At 41.7% G+C, this 19,996-nt stretch overlaps 1 protein-coding gene across 4 annotated transcripts in view; it reads right to left on the minus strand.

Moving 5' to 3' along the window:
• LOC131683345 (protein retinal degeneration B) overlaps positions 1 to 19,996 on the minus strand; it is a 111,496-nt gene that overhangs the window by 74,622 nt on the left and 16,878 nt on the right. The window lies entirely within an intron of this gene.

Genomic DNA, 19,996 nt, shown 5'->3' on the forward strand with positions numbered 1-19,996 from the left:
AGCTCCACTATCCACTATCTATACCGCCGCTTACTTTGCTCCGGTTGACTGAACGGATTTCAAATGAATCGATCCAAGGTTCGATGAACAGCGCAAACGATGACGTCAGTTGACGGTCTCATCACACTTCACCAGGTGCTAGGCGACGCAGTTGAGTTGACATATCTGAAGTAACACTCCATGGGCAACAACAACAGCAAGTGGAAGTAAATGATTGCGACGGGCATTTGCTTTAGATTGGTAGCATCAGGATGCTGGTGCTGACGCAATAACTTATCGTTATTACGAATTGCTTTATGATGCTGGTGCGTCTTTAAGGTCGTGAATTTTGCAAGGGGTTCAGATGTTTGCTTACATGGAACTGAAAACTAGCTAAAGTTCAGTTTTTCGTCGTAATTTTGGGCCAACATTCAAAAATGTCAATTAAGGTAAACAAAAGGGCGGATGACCGATCGAGGTTCAAGCCTCCCAATAAACAATAACATAAACAGCCCATTACTAGCTTAGGTAGCTTACTAGCGTTCCGGAACTTGACTTTCTGTTTCGAAAGACTTGGCAGCCGATAGTGTAGAGAACAATTGTGTGAACAATAGTTGTACGATCCTACCGATTACGAAGTATCTGATATGTACCCTCAAACTCCTCGAAGATACCTCATTTAAGCACGACCAAGTCTATTCTCTTGTTTTGTTTTTGAGAACAACAAAAAATGCAACCCAAAAGTGCAAGAATTTGTGTTTAAACATTCTTTTCTCTGCGTTGTGCAGTATTAAACCCTTCGTTAGCTTCAATTTACATGATCCTCTAAGCATTCTAGGACGAGGACTGATCCAAAAATAGTAAAATGTGAAGGGTCTTTGAATACTAACTTTTTTCACAAGACCTATACTCTATATTGACGATTTATACACACAGAACAGACATCCTTGTTTGAACAAATAAGTTTATAATACTTGTGTAAACATTTGAAGAAATATCCGTTAAAACACTAGCGCCACAATACTTGAATATCCCAACTATTAGGTATAAGGTATAGGCATTTTTTCGGCATCACTGCTGTACTAAGTCGCGCTCATCAACAGAGTTGAATGTTTTTTAATTATTTTTCGGTTGTTTTGTGCGCGCCAAAGGTTTGATCGTTGTTTGTTTGCTTTGTTTTCACGCTGAAGTTTCGGGGATTCGCGATTTTCGTAAGAATCGTGATCCGAAATTCTGGAGTTCTTTGTCTATATTTTTCACTTGTCATCACTACTGCCGGCACGCCCGATTTCTCTGTCCGAAGCGACATCTGCTGGTTAATAGAAAACACATCTTTGCTCGAGTGGTGCTCAACCGGCATTGTGTACAAGTTGGCAAGTGCTCGAATCTGCTCAACATACATCGCGTGCAAGTGCAAGACACGAATTTTGCATACCCGCTAGGCGTTATTCCATTTTTCGGAAGCATGGTTTGCACTAGCTGCTCGAAAGTCGTTAATGACTCTGACCGCATCATCTGTCGTGGGTACTGCGGAAATTCGTTCCATATGATATGTGTTAAAGTGGATTATGATATTAGAGAAGTCTTAGGAACCCATTCACGAAACTTTTCTTTTTTTTATTTCGATTATAGAGGTTTTAACCTTAAGGTCATTCGCCTCTTCGGGTTAGGAAAATCTCTTATGAAAAATTTCTAACCCTATGTGCGGGGTCGGGACTCGAACCCAGGTGCGCTGCGTACAAGGCAATCAATTTACCAACTACGCTACGCCCACCCCCCTCCACGAAACTTATTTTGGATGTGTAACGGCTGCGCTGGCCTGTTTTCAAGCGACGACTTCCGTAAAATGTCTTCACGTTGTTACGAGAATCCAATTCGTCGTAAAAGCTCTCTCGGTTAAAGTTGAGTCGAAACCAGTGGCGGATCCAGGGGGAAGGTCCTGGGGGTCCGGACCCCCTCCGAAATTATTTTCTTGTTGAGGAATTCAAAAATTAGTTTCAAGTTTATATTAATTTCAAACTCAAAATCATTCCAAACCTAATTTTACCAACAAAACTACTATTCATTAAATAAGGCTATTACGTATTACAAATTGAACAATGTACATTTTAAAATCGAAATTTCAGACCCCTCCCGAAATTTTTTTCTGGATCCGCCCCTGGTCGAAACCGTTATCTCCAACCGTAAATACGCCTTGGAATAGGATTGCTGGATATAATCCAGTTCCAAATACACCTAAGCGCAAGCGTGAAGATGACCAGCTAAAAACCAAAATCGCCAATATTCGTGGAGCTAAGGCTGCGTTTGAAACGATAAAAACAGTCTCACCACCTGAGGAGCTGTTATGGGTCTACTTGTCAGCATTTGATCCCAGTACGACGGATGATGAAGTTTCGACTCTGCCTGTGAAAGAATACCTGGGCGAGGATATACAACCAAGTTCGTCTAGTTCCTAAGGACAAGGATGTCACATCTCTGAGCTATATAACATTTAAGATCGGCGTTCGTAAAGCTTATAGGGATAAGGCCCTCTCCAAACAAACCTGGCCAGAAAACATTTACTTTAGGGAATTTGTGAATAACTCAACAAGTCAACGACCAATTATCAGGATTGCTGCAGAGAGGAATTCATCTGGTGGTGCTCTGTAGCTCAACGCTATACCGGAAAATCTATTTCTAACTTTATTTTCCTCGGCAATCAACATACCTGACGAATCGGAGACTCCTTCTGTGTCAGGTAAAGTCAAGGAGGGTATATGTCCTTCCGAAGCAATTATAGATTCTGCACACCCTCAAAACAAATCTCAATTGCAGTCTGTCGACAAACACAATTCGTTGGATTCTACCATCATTGCAAACCTGCCTGGCAAACAAATTCAATGTCTAAGTGGAAAGTTAGATCGCATCGCTTCTTCTCGCTCAGAACGCCTCCCACTACAGACTGCTGCTGAACACAACAGTTTAGACGCCGTCACCGAAGATTATCTGCACAGCAGTCGACTGGAATTTCACCCTTCTGACCCGGTCGTGCTCTCTAACGATTTGAACCAACTAAATGAAGGTACACTTTGTTTGTCGCTGCCATCGCCGAAACGCCCGTTATACAGAACTACGGAAGCCCCTAAGCGCTCCGACGCAGTAGCGCTACCAGCCAACGACGCGCTAAGTCGTCCCGGTCCTGCGGTCGGAGGTCGTGAGGGGGTCTTCCGAACTCCCTTCTCAGGCGAGTATTTTGCTTTACATGACAGTTCGCTTTCTGAAAACCTCTTGGTTCATAGCATACCATTGCGTACAACTCCAGATTTTCTGCCCGTCTACTACCAGAACGTTCGTGGAATGAGAACAAAAACGCAGGCTTTCTTGCTTGCGCTCACTTCCTGCGACTATGACATTATAGTTCTCACCGAAACCTGGTTACGTGATGATATATTAAACACCGAGCTAACGACGAACTACACAATCTACCGATGCGATCGCAACTCTTCTACCAGTCATCTACGTCGCGGAGGTGGTGTTCTCATAGCGATAAAGAAACATCTAACTGGGACTGTACTAAAAATGCCTGGATGTGAATGTTTGGAGCAAGTTGTCGTACGCGTTTCACTGCCAGGTCGATCGTTATATATTTGTTGCATTTATCTAAGGCCGAACAGTGATCCTGACTTGTACAACGTTCGCTCTTCTGCAGTCCAAAGCATCCTGGACAAATGTAATAGGCGCGACAATGTACTTGTTGTAGGTGATTATAATCTTCCTAATCTTCGGTGGATTTTTGATGACGATTATAAGTTCTACCTCCCTGAAAATGCAACCACGGAACAAGAGACGGCCATCACAGAAACTTTGGTCGCTGGTAACTTGTATCAAATCTGCTCTTAGCAACGTGAATGGACGGACCCTCGATTTAGCTTACGTCAATGACACGGACGTGTTCGAACTGATTGAGCCTCCCACATCTATACTGAAGGTTGACCCTCACCATAAACCCTTCGTTTTAACATTTGATATGCGTTCTGATGACGGTGAAGCTTTTGATACAATTAACGACGACTTCAACTTTGACTTTACTCTATGCAACTTCGATGAAGTCTCAATGGCCATTGGTGCACCCAATTGGCGTGAGATGCTGGTTGGAAATGACTTAGATCAGGCAGTTCTTCGCCGTAATGTTCCTAAAAACGTGTCAGCAGAAAAGCAGAATATAAATTTCCGTGGTGGAACGCTGAGCTTGGTCGCCTACGTAACGTACTCCGGAAACACCGAAAGCGATATTTACATCATAGGACCGATGACAATAAAACTATTCTTTGTCAAACTGAACTGCAATATGAAACAGCCCGGAACAGTGCATTCGGTGAATATCTGAACCAAGTTCAGCGCAGCCTTCGAAATAATGCTTCGACATTCTGGACATTTATAAACAGCAGAAAACGTTCCGTGGGTGTACCAGAAAATGTCTATCTTCGAGACAAAAATTCACAGTCCGCTGCCGAGTCGGCGAACCTTTTTGCAGATCACTTCCGAGATGTATTTTCCAGCCCTCCTGTCTGTCCATCGCAACAGTACCTTGAAACATTGCCAACGCATAATATCAACCTTCCTCTTTCTAACGTAAATGATTCTGATGTAGCGAGCGCTCTGTCCAGCGTTGATCCTTTGAAAGGGCCTGGTCCGGATTGCTTGCCTCCTGTGTTTATAAAGCATTGTGCCCGAGCACTTTCTGCGCCAATAAGTATTATTTTTCAGCGTTCAATCTCGGAAAATATTTTCCCAATGGCATGGAAAGAAGCTGCTATAGTTCCTATTCATAAGGCTGGAGATAGGCACAATGTTGAAAACTACAGAGGAATCTCGCTGCTGAACTGTCTAGCCAAAGTTCTGGAAAAGTTTGTGTACAATGCGATGTACGCTGCTTCTTCCAACATAATCGACGTACGACGTGATTTATGAAAAAACGCTCCGCCACTTCGAACTTGATGACGTACACGCATTATAGTTCCAGCTGTAGAGAAGCGTCAACAAGTGGACGCTATATATTTTGATTTCGCAAAAGCATTCGACAAGGTGCCCACAACATTGCTGTTTTGAAGCTGGAGCGACTAGGCTTTCCTGAGTGGGTTACCAGATGGCTGCATTCTTACCTCTCACAACGATCTGCCTTTGTTAGTATTGACACTACATGCTCAAGCGCATTCGTAACGCCAACCGGTGTGCCTCAAAGAAGTCACCTAGGGCCACTGATCTTTCTCTTATTCATCAACTCTGAAAAACTGCTCTATGCTGATGATCTGAAAATCTTTCGTTCAATTGCTTCAGCACTCGATTCTGCTGTGCTACAAGACGATATAGCCAATATAGAGGAATGGTGTTTGCTGAACGGTATGCAGATCAACATTGATAAATGTAAGATGATAAGTTTCGGACGCTCGGCAAATATAAGGCGTTGCGAATATACTCTTTAAGCCTGTGTCATCGAGCGGGTGGATTCTATCCGTGACCTGAGAGTGTTATTCGACAAAAAACTTCGTTTCGCCGACCACATCACTGCAACAACGGCGAAGGCTTTTGCAACATTGGGTTTTCTAAAACGGAACGCTGTCGATTTTGTGGATTTCTACGCACTGAAATCTTTATACTGCGCACTGGTCCGGAGCACTTTGGAGTATGCTGTACAAGTATGGGCGCCATACAACGCCGTTCGAAGTAGCCGACTGGAGGGCGTTCAGAGAAGTTTTGTACGATTTGCTCTCAGAAAATTGTCTTGGAACGACCCTATCCGTCTTCCGCCGTATAATAATAGATGCATGTTGCTAGAGTTTCGCCGCACGTTCTTGCAAAGAATGTTCATTTTCGATATGTTGTCGAACAATATTGACTGTCCCGACATTCTCTCAAGGATTCATTTATTTGTTCCCCTCGTGATATAAGGAATCGTCCGCTTCTGTGGATTCCCAGGCACCGCACAGCATATGGCCAGAACAATCCGCTAGACAGATGTTGTAGCAGATTCAACGAAACTGTTTTAGTTTATGACTTCCATACCACTAAATCTAATTATAAGTTAGCAATTAGAAATTTTTAACATTGACATTAGCATATATATATATATATATATATATATATATATATATATATATATATATATATATATATATATATATATATATATATATATATATATATATATATATATATATATATATATATATATATATATATATATATATATATATATATATATATATATATATATATATATATATATATATATATATATATATATATATATATATATATATATATATATATATATATATATATATATATATATATATATATATATATATATATATATATATATATATATATATATATATATATATATATATATATATATATATATATATATATATATATATATATATATATATATATATATATATATAAATAAATAAATAAATAACTATGTCGGCCATTTTGAAACCTATGTGATCAGCTGTCAATTTAGTCCAGCTCAGTAACGCACCGAGTTGTGATATCCTACTTCCCTTTGAATGAACCGTTAATTTTCACACGACCTAAACACTCGAGATGAACGTCTGTTCTCTGTGATTTATCCCTATGCTGTTCAGAATCCCCCAATACACGTGCTCAAACGCTGGTGGGTGAATCAATACTTGCAATGACGAAAAACTAATGAACAGAACAACAAGTTATCTTTGAGCAAGCTTCAATTTTTTTGTCGACGTATGCATGGAATGGATGCATCTCTCGATGATGACGGTTTCAAATATAGAATGAAATGTAATGAGAAAACTGAACAGTTTTCAGTGACGTATGTACGTACATACGTAGTGGCTCGTGGTTGTATATTGATTGAAACTTCAAGGCACTACCCGTTGACAAGTGGAACATACATTTGCCAGTAAATGGAAGCAAAAACTTACTAATTGTCCAGTCATTGTTGTAGCAGTACATATTGGGACTTTATATAAGCATCAATTGGTAGAAAAAGATGCATCGGATTCACAGAATTATAAGTGTGGAGTACTATCCGCATATAAAACAACTGATGCTAGGCGGAACGAATTAACTGTCTTACTATGGAAGGGCACGAGGTCAAAAACAGCACTAACAATTCCAGATTATCAATGTGTACAACAATTATTAAGTTCCCGTTCGTGTGAATTGGGGATTGCTGTCACGATGACTCAGCTTCTATTTTCCGCACTCTGCCTGCAAGCGGAAACAAATTAAGTGACACCTATCAAACCTTGTCAGACGGGTCTGTGGGACACGGAGAACAACAAAAAAATCCCCCAATCACAATTTCGCGAAAGTCATGCATAGGGTAGGCGAGCCTACTGTGATATTACGCGCCAGTTTTTTTTTAGATTTTTCTGAAGATGATGATCTCACCTCATACCTCTTCTAAAAGCAGTTCAATATCCATTGAACATATTTCCAGGCGACAGGCATAGCGTAGTTGGTAAATCGATTGTCTTTGCGTACCTGGGTTCGATTTCCAACCCCGCACATTGGGTTAGAGATATTTCTAAAAATAATTTCTCTAACCCGAAAAGAGATGAATGACCCTAAGGTTAAAACATTTACGAAACTACATCAAGGTATTACTTCGTGGGGAACTCGTTGTGCTTTTGTCGTACCTCGTTCTTCTGCTCTATTTCGGACCCTCACTTGGTTCATGAAATAGCTTTGATTTAACTCTCGACTCTTCTGTTGCTTCTTACCCCCATCTATCACGTCACCTTGTTAGCTCTCGTCTTCTTGAGCCGTTTAAATGCTGATACCATGAGCCATTTAGCACTAGTTTCCGTGAGCAGGGATGCCAAAGGTACCAGTAAACTACATTTTTTTGGTATATTTACATTTGCACAAGCCGTACAGCCCGCTACAGCGACACATCACTACAGTTCTTGCCAGAACGGTAGCCGAGTACATTTTCCCGTAGAGCAGTAGAATACATTTCTTGAGCGTTTTTTCAAAACGTCATATCTGCAATGAGTTACTCTCTTTGTTTACTTTCTCTTCTGTTAATAATTCGGTCACTTTAATATTTATCCCTCAGCTCTTTGCATAATATGCTAGTTAAAACCACCGTCTTTCGATCTGTACTGTAAAATAAGTGAAAAGTGTTATAGTGACGCCGTAAAAATCGAAAGAGAAAGTATAAACAGAGAGTAACTCATTGCAGATATGACGTTTTGAAAAAACGCTCAAGATTTTTGTTTTTCTGCTGTACTCCGACTGCTCGATGAGAGTGTGGCGTAGTAAAGTTTGTTCTCTCGCTTTGTACATTTTTCTCAGCGTAGTCAAAGGGAGAGGCCCGCACACGAAAGTGTTGATGCCGGTCATGGCGTAAACGAACAGCATTCATTTACGTCGTTTTTGATTGAAAATAGATTAAGAATATTAAAAAGTGTAAAATAAGGAAAGAGAAGCTGTACCGCTCGCGTCTGGTAGCTGTACTGGGGGCAGTATTTTTTGTCATGTTACTGCTTTGCTTACAGACTGCCGCACAGCGCTGGGCGTCCTGCAATAGCGAAAGACAGCAGCGTCGAAAGAGAAATGAGAATGTAGGCAGAAAATTTACAGCCTCAGAAAAGGTAGGCATTTTGCATCCTTGTCCGTGAGTCATTCAGCTCCCGGCCTTATCTACTCGGATAGTCCCCGACGATGAACTCACCCTACTCTGACTGATAGTTCCGGAGGAATTTCTAGCGACACCGATACCCACTTCCTTGAGCCATTTAGCTCTCAGCTTTATCGAGATCTACTCGGATATTATTCGGCGGTGAACTATCCTACTGCGACTGGGAGTTCCGCGGCAGCGGAATTTCTCTCGGTACCGGTGCTTGTTTCGTGAGCAAAGTAGCCCCCAATTTTTCAAGATTTAGTTGGATAGTTCATGGCGGCGAATCGACCCTTTCTGTGAATTCCTCGGCGGTAGATTTCTCCCGATACCGATGTTCGTTTCCGTGAGCCATTAAGATCCCCGCTTCGTCCCGATCTACTCGATCTAGTCCTCTTAGCGGTGGATCTAGCCTATTCAACTGGCTAGCCAGTAAGTGCTGAGGTTTGTCCAGCGATTCAGGGTGGAGCGTAGTTTCTGGTTCACTGACGCCCCAACGACTCTCTGCTAGCAATTGGACGCGACCTACTCGCGCTAATCCTCGGCAGTGGATCTTGCCCCCTCTCTAGCTACCCGGGTGTCGAGGCCGGTCCGGCGATTCCAGTGAAACCTGATGTCCGGTTAACTAACGTCCCGACGACCCGAACCTGGTGCTACGTCGCATACTACTCAACTGGTCGCCGGTTGTGGACCTAGTCTATATCGATGGAGAGTTCCCCTGCGGCAGAATTTCTCCGGAAACCTGATTTCTTGAGTGTTTTTTTTTTTTTTCAAAGCGTCATATCTGCAATGAGTTACTCTCTTTGTTTACTTTCTCTTCTGTTAATAATTCGGTCATTTTAACATTTATCCCTCAACTCTTTGCATAATATGCTAGTTAAACCACCGTCTTTCGATCTGTACTGTAAAATAAGTGAAAAGTGTTATAGTGACGCCGTAAAAATCGAAAGAGAAAGTAAACAAAGAGAGTAACTCATTGCAGATATGATGATTTCACGGCGGCTTTCTAGCCGATGGCGCTACTTTGTTGGTCTCTTCGCCATTTTCTCTGCAGCACGGAGAGTATACTCATTGACAGCATCCCAGATATGCTTGGCACATCTACTTTCTTTTTCCGCGGTGTTTCACTCTTGCTGCCACTGGTACCATTCCACGTCCTCAGCCAGAGTGATCATCCCGGAAATTACGCATACCACCACCTCGTTCTGTACGTGCTCGTTACACGAACAACCATTAGGTGAAACGTGTTTGTCGACTTCGTCCGGTTCCGCTTTAAGTTCAGTGCAGCAGCCCAAGCCGGAACTCAACAAATGTGCGTGTGCGTGCGTATGCGTTTGTATGAGTGTATGTATGTGACCAATAATGGCACATCGGTTACTCGGATATCACCGAACTGATCTTCTGAAAAATAGTCTCAAATGAAAGGCATAAATTGCTATTGAATTTAATTCTGATTCGACACTCGGGTACGGAGTTACTGGTTGAGAAGTACGGTCACATGATATATACTGCGCATATAAGCATAAGAGTCCCTTATGGATTTTTGTCGAAAATGAGATATCTGTTGGATTGTATTGTTTATCACCACTGATTCGTAATGCACAAATAAGATTACCAGATTTGTTCCGAAAATATAAAAAAAAAAAATACCAAAACATGTTTTTCTCGGCTAGCTGTTTTTCAATATGGGACCCTTATGCATATATGGGCAGTGTAGATGATGCAAAATTTTTTAAAATGGGTGTTAAATTTCTTAGTTTTGCAAGCCTGTAGTCGCTTTGATCACACCGGCTACCTAGGACGGTCTTGATACCCCGGAGAACTTGCCAATGTTCAGAGGTAATTTCACACCAATTCCTCAGAATTTTTTTGACTGATTTCCACCATCTTCCAAATTTGAAAAGATTGATGTAATGCTTTAATTGGCTGCTATTGAATTTTATCCGGATCGGACTTTCGGTTCCGGAGTTACAGGTTGGTTAGTGCGGTCACATAGGAATTTCTCATATATACCTGTACCATCATAATACTTACTTTTTGCCTTTCATATGGAACGGTTTTGCGATTACACTGAAAATGGTCAACCTATTCCAAGCCAATTTTTTGCCTTAAATAGGTATTTTGGATTTTAACAGTGGTGTGTGGCGAACAGTTACTTTCACACATATCGGACAACCATCCCCTGAACCACCCATCCATTAAACCCCCTCAGATCCCTCTCCATCACGCCCCCTCAGACTATAACCCCATCCCACCTCCTACATTCACATAACTCTCTCATTTCCATCGGCTTCACCCGCCAGGCATACCAAAATAAGCGTAGTGGACACTTAGTATGTTCAGCAAAGTTTCTTGTGATATTTGCTAAATTTTTTCCAAAGACACCGATTCTGAGTCTGAAATATTTGAAAATAAAAAATTCGTATCCTCACTTCTAGAGTGATTAAACATTGATTTGTTGATGTCGGAAGCAGGGGATTCTCATTTGCCGAAACTTTTCCGAGACATGCAACATTCGCAAGATATTGACTTTTGGACAGCTTTGTCCAGATTTAGACCACTGTGTGACACAGTGTCGGACTTAAACAGGTTTACAGTTCCTACGTTTGAGTAATCCGGGCAAACGGGTGGATCACAGGTTTGCTTACAAGGAATCGCCGTTTCCAACGGCGGGTCGGCCGCCTCCTCGCCCGGTGGACCCTCAGCGGTTTTGCGCCACTTCGGATCCTTTGTCTCGATTATGCAACAAAACCAAACTACACTGGCTTCACCGCAAGAACTAAAGCAATGTAGAAATCGATGGCACAGTACGTGTACATATATTCAATAAGTTGTCGCTTTTGAAACATTGTTACATCCAGAAATAATAAGACTGGTAATTATCTAATCGAGCTGGCTGGATAGAATGTTCAACATTATATATAACTCGACAAAACAGCTCATGATAAAAAGAAGGATGTAAGCAAATAATTGAGAAGCAAGAAAGGCAAATAATAACCAAGACTCCCCGAAAGCTCGGCAGAATAAGCTTCTACTTCTTTTCCTTCTTACTAATAAACTTTCGCTTCCTGACATTCGACCTAATGCCCATTCAGCATATATACATATATTCGACCAACTGTCCATTCGGCCTAATGTCCATTCGACCGAATGACCTTCGGCTTAGTGATCTTTGGCCTAATGGCCGGACATTATGCGGTGCATATCTTCGCTCAATGCTTGTGAAATGCGATAATTTTGTTCGTCGCGCCACTTGAAATTGTCGTCCTGATTTATGCATATAAATTATTTCGATGAACAGTGATGGCATGGGAATTGACAACGTAAACCCATAACGCTACACGGCAGCGATGGAATGTAGTAACTGTTGATAAGAGCGACCAGTTCTGGTCAGGTGAAGCCAAAGAGGATATATGTCCCCGAAGCTGTTCAAGATACTGCACACCCTGAAATCGATCTACAATTTCAGCACATTAGCGACCTAAATCAATTTGAGTACGTCATCGACGGCCATTTTGTTACCACGAAACTTGGAGATCATGACACTTAATTGATCCATCCTCGCTCACATTCCTGCAGAGAAGAACAGAGAGCTCCTGTTTCTATTTATCCAGGTAACTACAATGAATGTATATGTTATTCCGAAGTAGGACACACAGATGCTGTCTCCGCTGAAAATTCACCCCCTTACAGGTGGATGCTAATCATTTTTCTACTACCGCGTTGCCCGAAAAATGACCAGTGTTATTGCTCTGACCGAGACATGTCCGAGAATGATCAAATCAACTGAATTCGGCACAACGTACACGGTTTACCGCAATGATCGCTATCTGATAAATGCAGGGAACAAACGGGGTGGTGGTGTACTCATCGCCGTCTCTAATCGGCTCTTCGTCCAATCGTGCAACAGATATTAGCCTAAGGCTCGAACAACTTTGATGCAGTATTTGAACACAGAGAGTTCAATATTTCGAAGACTGATTTTTCTGAGCTTCAAAATTGATAGGTTGATTCATATCAGGTGGAACATGGTCTTCTTAATGTCCCTCGCGACGTGATCAACTTTGGAAGTATTCGGTTTTCTGACGATGGCATTCTAGCTGTAATAAGTAAGCTGAAATCCTCAACATCGGCAGGGCCTGACGGAATCCCTTCCATGGTACTAATAAATCTGCTAGTGTATTGTATACGCCTTTCAAACTAAATTTCAACCAATCGTTATCGCAATCAGTGCGTCCCATGTGCTATGCTATGTTTTCCGTTTGCAAAAAAGAAAGAATGTTGCAAGCTATCGTGGCATAACTTTGCTATGCGCTGGATCAAAATTATTTGAGATTCTAGTCGAATACGTACTATTCCATGAGACCAAGGTCAACATATCAAAGGATCAACCTGGTTTTTTCTCCGGCAGATCAACAACTACCAACTTAACCCAATTTACTTTACATTGCAATGAAAATATCGAAGATTGATCACAGGTAGACACTGTATATGCGGACCTTAAGGCAGCAGTCGACTAGCTAGACCACTCTCTTCTACTGGCAAAGATTGAACGATTGGGTACATCGCCTGCTTTCACTAGATGGCTGAAGTCATATGTTGTAGATCGTGCTGTTTGTGAAAGTGGGAATCAATGGAACATCAACACGTCGGGTGTGCCTCAAGGAAGCAACCTAGGACCTATACTGTTTTCGCTGTCCTCCAATGACGTTTCGATGTATACTTATATATACCGACGACCTTAAATTGTTTTTATTGTATTATTCATAGCAGATTGTGTTGATCTACAGCGATACCTAGATAATTTCTGTGATTGGTGTTATCGCAATTCTCTGACTCTTAGTGTATCTAAATGCTCTGTGATTTCTTTCATACGCAGCAAAAAAAATCTAATAGTCTGGAACTGCACTGCTTCTGGAGACTCGCACGAGAGAGTGTCAGTCGTCAGAGACCTTAGTGTTCTTCCAGACTCACAATTGTCCTTCAGAAACTACTACTCCTATGGCTTATCGAAGGCGAATAGAAGCTCGGCTTCATTATAAGACTAGCTAAAGAGTTCACTGATCCATATTGTTTGTATTTTTCGCTTTTTCGGTTTATCCTTGAATCTTCAGAATCTATCCGGTGTCATTATACGAGCATTTGGACTTGAAGAATTGAAGCGGTACAAGCAAGATTCCCTCGTTTTGCTTTAAGGTGGAGCAACTCGACGGAACCGCCACCATACACTGATCGTCGCCATCTTCTGGATATGGATACTCTGGTCAAAAGACTGAATATATCCAGTTCCCTTTTCGTATGAAAACTACTGACTGGCCAAATAGATGCCCCAGATATCCTCTCACAAATGGGTATTAATATTATTAACTCTCACTAAAGGCTGCTTTCGTTGATTTGCTCTTTTGGTAAGCAAAATGGTACTTGTTAAGCGGAACATTGGATAAGTGTTGCGTTCGAATATAGTGGTCCAGTAAACTGCAGTCGTTTAAATAGGGAGCTAAAACTCAAGGATAGTAGTGTAGTGTAGTAATGAGCTATAGGCTTTATCAGTCGGGTTCATTATTCCTTCAGGAGTGAAGAATCCAGACTGTTTCCTGTTCTGTGCTGTGGTTGTACTGTGTTGTAATCTTTCCTACCTTTTTCTTTCACCTCTCATCAGGAAAGTGATGAGACGATATGGCAAGGCACAAATCCCTGAATACCATGGGGAACGTTCCAATCGATTAATAATGTGGCCGACTTGTCGCTGGAACAGTAGGTGTCATTTCTTGGAATGTGGGTCTTCGGGAGAGGAAAGTAACTTTCGTCGCCCAGTACGAACGACGTCCCGCGGTAGTTATTCGTCAACCACCGGCACTGCGATTTCACGATCGTTATCTGCTCGTCCGTGTACTCGGGGGACCAAGTTTTCTTCCGACAGATGATGTCCTCCATCTTGAGGGGTCGGTGTGGGAGCAGTGGTATCTTCGACCAGCGTCACGAAAACTCGTCCCGTCCTTGTTGTCGAACAGCTTATTCAACGCTTTCTTCTTCTTCGTCATTATCTTTGCCGGACGGCCGCTACCGGCCTTCCGCTCCATGCTCAGGGATGCCAGGATCCGGTAAACTGTACTTACGGACACGTTTTCGTCTCGAAAGTGCTCTACTGTAAACTTTTTTTTCCACGATTACCATGCGTTTCGTAAAACCGTACAACACGCTCGCAGAGTGCTTGCTGTTTCGACGCCATCTTCGATTAAACTGAAAGCACCCGAGCGAAAAGAAACATGTCACCCATTTCTAGGGAGTCCAGAGAGCAATCCTCTTGGAGAGAAAAAAAATTTACGCTCTTTAATATAATTACAGAAAGGTATCGAAATCATTCTCATTTTTTATTGAGCACCCGCTGTTCTATCAGTCTCTGCATACATTAGTGCCACATTGCTCTAAATATCTTTTCGGATAGCACCGTTGGCGGTCTTCCACAAGCCATTCCCGTTCCTGTGAGCCATTTATCTTCTGCTTCCGTCAGCCTTATAGCTCCCGGTTTTATCACGACCTACTCGCATAGTCCTACGTCGAGAATCTACCCTACTCCGACTGAGAGTTCCTCGGCGGCGGAATTTCGGCCAATACCTCTGCTTGTTTATCTGCCTCCCACGCGATAAGAGCTGTGTACAGTTCCCAATGCTGTACTAAATCGCTTGATGGTCGCTATGGGTGTACTACTTGTACACTCTCCAGTGTCCAGGACTGCAGAAAGTGACACCGATGAAGGATTCTCGGTACTCCCTGCAGTAAGTTCTTATGGTGCCTTCGTTAGAAAGATCAACATTTAGCTTTGTTAAAACCTTCTCGATCACTGATGACCAATCAAAGTCCCTTTGAATACAGTTTCTACCATCGACAGTTTAGTAGGTCCCAGGGTCTGGCAATATTCCAGAATTAAAGTCGGTTCCTCCGAAAAGACTAATTCGATGCTCACAAACTTAGTCTCAAATGGTCCTCAAAGATGTTTTGTTTTAGCAAATTTGAATGGGGGCGGAGAGGAGACATAATTTTAAAAATATCGTATGGGGCCGTTCATATACCACGTGGACAAAAAATCCTTCGTTTTTGATCCCCTTTTCAACGTTTTAGACTACTATGATGCAGAAGAACTTGATGAAAATCGTTCAAAATTCAATAACAGAATAGTCTTTGTGAAATTTACATGAAAATATCTCATTTCTTAAAGACATTTTGATCTTTTATATTTATATTTATACTTCATAATAACACAAAATTGAAATAACCTATGAATTCTTGAATTGGCTTGTAATTTCAACCATTATCGGATCTTTCTCTTATGTTTTCCTTTGATTTGGATAGTTACCATCGATTTTTTCAATTTTCGCACATTCAGGCACATTTTGACATTTCTCATACCCCCATCCCCTCTTCATGGACGACCGTGGACTTTCTCGTGATCCCTATCCTCCCCCCAATTGTCCACGTGGTATATGGATGGCCCCTAACGTCCTTAAATGCCTGAAATAATCATGTGTTAAATCCACAAATAGCAAGTGGAGTAGAATGAGGTCAAATAAATAGGTATGGGGGTATAATAGGTATAGGGCTCATATTGTGTGAATTAGATACACGGTAGAGAACATCGTTGACGACTGTCATTTCGGCTGTTACCGTGGATCAGATCTATTAGTAACGGCGTCGTTTATTTATTTTTTATTTTTCTCGCTTTGTTCCGCGATAACCCATTTTCTTTCATCCTCAGTTCAGTGCAAAAAAAAATGTCAAATGGGTTTTTTTTCTACCGTAAAAATTAATGCTGAACACTACTGATTATCTCACAGCTAAGCAACCACGTGAGTCGGAATGAACAACTTCAATTCCACACTCTGGCGACGACGAGGTCATTCGCAACTACAAAGCCGGACGCAGCTGCTGAAAAAGCATGGTTTTTCAACATATCTTTTCGCGGTTTCATGTTTTTTCACATCATTGGCCACTTCTCATTTTTTACCTGAATGCCGTCAATTAATTCAAATAATTCGGTGATTTTCTAAGCGTGTACATTGTTTAATCTCGAACATAGTGACATAGTCGTACCGCCAGATTTTAAAAGCATCGAAAAATACCTTCGCCTTATTGGACTTAGCTTGAAAAATATTTGGCCAGGCTTAAAGCCATTATCGCCAAAACGTTGCCAGCTGTATAACCTTTCCAACGAGTGCTTGTTTGTCAAAAGCAGTGCAAAAATACCTTTGCACGAGTTCGCCAAAGAAAACTGACCTACTTGACCCCACTCTACTCTAATAACGGTAGAAGCAAAGAATTTTGGAGATTTTTTTTTGAGAGTTGTCCTACTGGAGCTGTAGAGCTAGATTCTCGGAAGGGCTCCCCATCAGAATCACATACTACAATTTGCAGACGAGACAGACGAATGGCGCCCACTGAAACACTGCTTCAGGCCAATTGTAGCGGGCCGTGATACTGAATGTGATATTCATTGTACGGTTCAGGTATGTGCGGGCGTAGGAACTCGCGATCGCGTGTATCATCGCGAAGGGCTCGAGCATTTGTACGTTAACGTGTTCGATCGCCTGTGCGTTTGTATGTCGCGTGTGCTAACGTATATGTAACTTCACGTGTATGAATTCTATTTTATAACCGTGTGCCTTTCGCATATTTGCGTGTGTTCTTGGATAATCGCGCGCGAACCGTGAGTCTAATACTTTATTTTTGGTGTATTGCTAAGATGCTAAAAGAGAGTGAGATCTTCCATATCACTAGAGTGCCCGGTGATGTCGCCATGGAACTTGTTGTCTAGTGGATATAAGCTATATTTTTTGACTGGTCCAACTGAATGTATGAATCTAGGTTATTAGGACAGAGAGTAATGGTTTCCGGACGTGACCGATTCATGAGCGTGCGAAAACGGACGTTTGTAGGTTTGTGTTTGAGACAGCGTTTGAAATTTCGTGAGTGCTAAAACGTTCTCCTTATTACCGGGGTGTTATTAAGTTTGCGCGATCGCGAAGTTAGGTGTGCGTTGTTAATCGCGAAGGGCTTAAGCGTTCGTACGTTAACGTGTTTGTCACGTGTGCTCGCGTTCATGTGACTTCGCGTGTACAAGACTGGAGTTTGTAACCGTGTGGCATTTCCTATATACGCGTGCGTTCTTGGATGGTTCATTCTGATAGTTAGTTTTTGGTGTACAATTCACATTCTGACAGAGAGTAAGTTACCCCATATCACTAGAGTCCCCGGTCATGTCGCCATGTAACAGTGGATATGAGAGCTTTCTTTTTTTAATTGATCCAATTGAAGGCATGGACCGAGTCTGCTGATATCAAGGATAGAAACATCCGGAAGTGATCGATTCAGGATCGTGCGAGTGCGGGAGTTTTTAGGTTCACGCTTGAGACCGCGTTTGAAAATTTATAGGAGCTGAGACATTCACTTTATCATTGGGATGCCATCATGTTTACTAGATCGCGGGTGTAGATGCCGGGGATGATCGCGAAGGGCTCAAGCATTTGTATATTAACGTGTTTGTCACGTATATGTGACTTCGTGTGTATAACTTCGATTTTATAAAGACGCAGGGTGTATTTTTGTTTGATTGCGCGCGGACCGTGAATCTGATGCTTAATTTTTAGTACAGTAGGTACAGATGGTAGTCCGTTTCCCTATGGGGAAACTTGAGTTCCAGATCATGTCACCATGGAACGTGTTGTTTAGTGAATATGAGCGTCACTTTTTTGATTGGTTCAACTGAAAGCATTAGTCCAGACTGCTAAAACTTTCGGACGTAACCGTTTCATGATCGCGCGAGTGGTGGGTTAATGTTTGAGACCACGTTTGGAAGTTTAAAGATGCTACGTTTACTTAACTACCGGGGTGTTTTCATGTAGGCGAAATCGCGGGCGTAAGTATATGTGGATTATTGCAATTGCATGGTCGCGTTTGGGGCCAGGTTTGTGTTATTGCGAAGTTCACGAGCGTTTGCACTTATATGAGTATAGATAGCGTATAGTAGAGATATACTAATAAAACGGAATCATGTCATGCCGAATAAAGAAAAAAAGATGCAAAGAGCTTGACTAGAAGTGTATAAATTGAACAATACTATTTTGGTATACATAAATAATGGAAAAGCAAACTAATAGATGTACAAAAGAAACAGACTAATGAAGTAGAATAGAAAAACATATGTAACATGCAATCAAACTCGTCTAAATGTAGCAAATGTTGTATATTTATCATTAACGACAATTTGCATGCTGTTAGACTTTCATCATGCTATGCTGGCCGGGAATGGATGACTCGCGTGCGTCGGTAAATTTATTTTACCCTGATTAATCCAACCTGATTTTTCCGAATGAATAGAACCAAATGCTCAGATTGATTAGCAGAAGTATTAGCCACTATTCTATCATATACGTCAGTTCTGCATCCATTCCCTGACCCAACCGTCACAAATACTCCGACGAATACATGCATAGATAGACATACGACTAGCACATAACAGTTGTACACTAGTACGAAAAACTACGATTATCACAAAGCTACAACTAATAGGTTTCTACTTATTCTACTTTATTAACTTAATTTAATTATTAAATTAATTTAATTGGTATATGCACGATGGCGAAGTCGACCGATAAATGGACACACAATGACTCCCTCCGTGAGCCCCGTCCACGAATACCACCAATAGAACAATATTTGCAAACATGCAAAGTCAATCTACGTCGATCCGCCAGTCGGCCACGCCACCGCCCATAGACCAGTGGTTTAGCGTTGGTATGCGCTGGTGCGGAGTATGAAGAAACATATAACATAAAAAAGGCGCATAAGCCCTCTCGGTCTCCTCGATGCACCACTATCGAGGCGTAATGCAGTACCCATCTTAAAGTAATTGATGCTTGCTGATGTTTGCAATACCGTAAAATCCCTAAACCTTGGGGAGGGAGAAGCAAAGAATTTTAGAGAACTTACATTAAAATAACAACACCATGGAAAAGAGTATGAACCCTCCATAAATTCTTCCGAAGACTTCTACCAAACAAATTTAACGAAGTTGGTATTTTTGATCGCATGATTCTGACGAAAAGCACCGTAACACTATGTAAAAGCATTGAGAATTTATGAGATACATTTCGCTACCGCTCCCGCTGAATTGTACATAAACCAATAAATATGCAATAATAATTCTATGGCCTGAGCGCGAAAATATTCAGCCTGCTGTGATCGTATATAAATACATGTTGTCAGACTGTTTCCTCTGTCCCTGCTCTTGCCGATCACCAAGGTACAATAGCAGCATCGATGACGTCAACAATTACCATACTGCAAAAGTATTTTCAATCCGCATAACGG

This window comes from Topomyia yanbarensis, chromosome 1, assembly GCF_030247195.1.
Source record: "Topomyia yanbarensis strain Yona2022 chromosome 1, ASM3024719v1, whole genome shotgun sequence".
Taxonomy (NCBI): domain Eukaryota; kingdom Metazoa; phylum Arthropoda; class Insecta; order Diptera; family Culicidae; genus Topomyia; species Topomyia yanbarensis.